Raw genomic sequence first — 4,764 nt, 5'->3', positions numbered from 1 at the left:
CAGTCCATAAAATTGATGTTGATGTTTTATCTAAAACACCAGACAACTCATTTCTTTCCCTCACTTCATCGAGTAACCCAGATATTAAATCAAAATATCAAAATTTAGAAGGTAGAAGCTGGGGAGGCATGTACGATGTCGAACCAATACAAGTAAACAGCGTTGTGATGGAAAACCCTGTTGACGACTTTGACCTGTCGGATCGATGTATACCAGTTGACTTAGCGAACGAACAGCAACAGGATAGTAACATTCGAGTAGTCTTTCAATGGATTCAAACTAATCAATACCCCACGGACCGATCATACCTATCATTCGACCTGACGAAGTACTTGAAGCAGTCACCAAGATTAACAATACAACAAGGCGTGCTCTACAGAAAATTCTTCGACCAGACAGGACGTGTGGCACTCTTGCAGTATTGCGTACCTCAACAACTGCGAGCCGAAGTTCTTTACAGAGTACACAATAGTCCCTATCGAGGTCACCTTGGAATCTCGATTACTATCAAAGAGTTTCGAAGGAGATTCTACTTTCCTGGATTCTCTGAAGTGATAACCGACTACATCAAAAACTGTCTCACATGTCTTCAACACAAACCAGCTCCCACATCAGCCCTCCGACCACCTTTGCAACCAATATCAGCGACCCAAATCTTTCCCGAGGATATGTTACAGATAGATCTTGTAGGCAAACTGCCCGGCAAAATATATTGCTATATTCTAACGGCCATAGATGTCTTTTCCAAATACATGTTTGCTGTTCCCCTACGGAAAACTGATGCTTACTCAGTCTGCAAAGCATTGGTTTCAATTATACTAAAACATTCGTACATTCCCACAATGCTAGTAACGGACCTCGGCACGGCATTCACATCTCAACTGCTGAGGGAGCTGTGCAAAACGCTACAAATAGAACTGAAACACGCCACAATCAAACACGCACAAACAATAGGACTACTTGAGAGGAACCACGGCCCCCTCAAACAATTTCTAAAAATGCACAGAAACTCATACGGTGAGAATTGGCACAACCATTTGGATCTCGCAATTTTCGTTCATAATACAACATACAATGCTTCGATCGGATGTACACCGTCCGATCTGTTTCACGGAAGACCACCTAACACGCCGCTAGACTTGCGTTTCCATAACAGACAATTCAGAACATACAAGCCAAGCTTCGAGAGTCTGAGACAGTTACAAGACGCAACCCTAGAGCAATTCGCGAAAGTAAAAGAGAACTTGATGTCTACTTACAACAGGTACAGACAATATTACGATAGAAAAGCAGGCGCAGCCCCACTGGAGCTACATGACTATTGTCTGATGTTAGACCCAACAGCAGTCCACCAGTCTTCGATAATGCACAAAAACAAAGTCAAATGGAAAGCACTATACAGAGTTGAACAAGTCTTGACAAATAGCAATTATATTGTGCGTCAAACTGGAACACATAAAACATATTGCTGTCATCGAATTCGTCTTCGTCCAATAAAACCCAACTTCGTCGTGCCAGATATCGAGACAGTTAACCCTCTTCTTTTTGAGCCAGCGGAAGTAAACGATGAAGATAATGAACCTGAAATTTTTGATACACAGCTTGAAAGACATATAGCACGTGTCCTTGTACGAGCCCAATCAGAAAATGACGCCCCAAGACATGTTAGGATTAATGAAAACTCGAACGAACTAGTACACTACAATACTAGTGACCCAGCAACTCTACTGCGACCGTCACAAAACATTGTTGAGCTGAATGATGACGTTTTTGTTGTCGAAGGTCAAACAAACACCGAAACCTCGCATGCATCACCTGAGTCAATAGACACTGCTAACATTCTACCTCCTCAGAACACAGATTTGACGGAAGTACCAGCAAACACATTGTCAAATAACGCTAGATTAGGTTCTGATCGAAATTACAACCTAAGATCCGGAGAACGATTTGAGCTAGCGAGACAGTACTCGCCGTATAATCTTCTTCAGCTGATCGAAGATGACGATGCCCAGCCAGAAGTATCCGTAACGACCATACTCCCAAACCACCAACCTGAACTTACAATAACAATGGGACCACATTCTGATGACGAAGAACTCATCACAGAATCACTCACACCCCCCGTGAGCCAAATTGGAGACAACGCAACAACTGAAGGTTACATAACAGACGAAGAACTATCAAATTCGGCAGACCCCTTTAGCGACTCAGAATGGCCAGCAGCACCAGGAGAATTCAACACAGTTCCAACCCGAGATCAACAGAGTGTCAGCACAACAAGCTCTGACGAAAACCACCGAACAGCATCGCAAGAAGCGAACCATCACGACATACAAGTCTTCGAGCCCCCGCCAGGTGTTGTAGGTACCAGCACACATAAAAGTATTGTACCATTAACACGGTTTCCACTAAAGCAAGATAAAAAACGCTATGTAGTGCCGCTAGAACTAAACAGGCAAATTTTGGACGGTAAACTGCACCAAGAATTTTCTTTTAATAAAAAAAAATAAAGAAAACAAAGTGCAACTACTTTAAACCTTTTCCAATCATTAATATTATTACTCTTATCTTATTGTCTTAACCAACTATGAAACTTTTGTCCATTTTACTTCTTACTGTTACCATTTATTTCACTTACCAACAAAAAGCGACCGAAACCCGAAAAGGTGTCATTTTCAACCTTTATCAAAGAATACTACAAACAGAAAGATTCGTTAAACTTGATCTTTTGGTCCCATTTCCCCAGTATGACCAGAAAGTTGATGGACGACTGGCTAACCTTACGAACGAAATTGAACAACTTTGGACAAAAGATAACTATGGATGCCCCCTCAATTACACCAACATGACAGAGAACACACACGGACTACGCTGGATTGCACAACAGGTAGCAAACGAAAATGTGGCAGCACAACTTGATATAGCAATACTGAAAGGTGAGCTTGACAAACTCCTACGATACGAGACAGACAATCAATTCAATTTCGAAAGCAGAAGGAAACGAGGTGTAGCATTAGCAGCAGCTGCCGCAGCATCAGTATTGGGACTTGGACTTGGAGCAGGCGACAAAGTACTTTGCGTTATAAAATCTGTGTTTGGAGGATGCGATAAGAGAATCGGTGAAAACAGAGAAAACCTGAAACTGGCTATACAACATATGAACCAACTGTCAACCGACATTCAACAAATTGCGACGAAAACTAATGACAAATTTTACGTTGTAGCAGGAGAACTTAAAGACATCAAAAGAGCTCAAGATCAGATCATTCAAACACAAAATGAGAATTGGGAAATGGCCGAAAAACAGTTTGCGGTCCTCAGACAAAACACTCACCACATGCGGAACTGCGTACAATTTCTCTATGTTCGGGAACAAACAAACCACCATGCACTAATGTTGAGCAACCTCTTCCAGGTTATATTCACAAATATCAAATCATACAGGGCTGCATTATATGCTTTTCGTGTTAACTTATTGAACTCACTGACACCTCTCAAAAACTCGTTCCTACCGATGTCCCTAATTCCAAGAGAACAACTCTACAAAGTTCTCCAAATAGTACAACTGATGGAATCAGGAAAACAAGACAGACTAACTTTGGCAATACCTTCACAAGACATGCTCTCTTACTATGAGACAAAATTGATCACTAACGTGAGAGCTACCGACGCTGGACTACTTCTAACACTCGCCATTCCTATGGCTTCAAGCACAACAGCAATGAATGTAATTAAAGCAATTCCAATGCCGATGCCAGACGGACAAACCGGAAGAGCTTACATCTTTCGACTAGAAACAAAGTATATTGGAATATCATCAGACTACAAGGAAGTGGCACTTCTCACCGATGACGAACTCGACTCATGCATAGGATCCTCGAGATATGCTGTATGTTCAAAGGCAATCCCAACCGAGACATCGAAATCAAGTTGTTTAGCAACTCTTTATTATCACGATGATGAAACGCTAGCACTAAGAAATTGTCAAGTGGATTTGGTCGACCTCCCCTTGACGGAGCAGGCGATAAACCTTGGATTTGGCAGGTGGATGATAATGTCCGCTAAAGATAATTATCGCCTGGTCGAAACATCAACAAATGGAAGTAACCCACTGGGAAAAAGAGAACATATGGGATGCCGCGTCTGCATTATAACATTGGCCTGTGGACAGCAACTCCAGGGAGAGATAATTCACCTCAGAAGTGACCTCTCGTCCTGTGAACATGAGCCGAAGCTCCGAATTGATGTGAAGTTGCCGGACCCGTTATCAACAATGTTTTCCCTTTTACCTCCTTTGGAAGAGTTGCCGCATTTTTCTTCAATGACAGAAGCGAAAAAACAACTGTTGATCGAAGCACAGCCACAGTTGCAATACCTACCAATGACACGATCTAACGAAGCAGTTAGACAAATAGCGGAGCCAATAATCAGAAAGTTGACGATAATGAAACCAAAATTTTCGGAAAAATTTGAACAATATATACCTTGGAAAATGTCGCTGTTATTCAGTTTTCTGTCGTTCTTATTCAGTATTTGCCTCCATCTTGGATACAGTCACCTCCTACACAAATGGTCTAAGCTGCATCGCCGCTTTCCATTCCGAATAACCCACGAGGGTCGAAAAATAAAAACAAAACCCGTCCAAGTTGTATCAATGCATGATTACGAATATTTACAAGATCACCCTGAACATCCCCTTCACAAATGTTCTTTGATTCTCCCAGTAGAAATGACTGGACAGAATCTCGAAAGTACAACTGACGA

Source organism: Convolutriloba macropyga, chromosome 8 (genome assembly GCF_964194025.1).
Source record: "Convolutriloba macropyga chromosome 8, txConMacr16.3, whole genome shotgun sequence".
NCBI lineage: Eukaryota > Metazoa > Xenacoelomorpha > Acoela > Convolutidae > Convolutriloba > Convolutriloba macropyga.
This window is presented reverse-complemented; position numbering follows the sequence as displayed.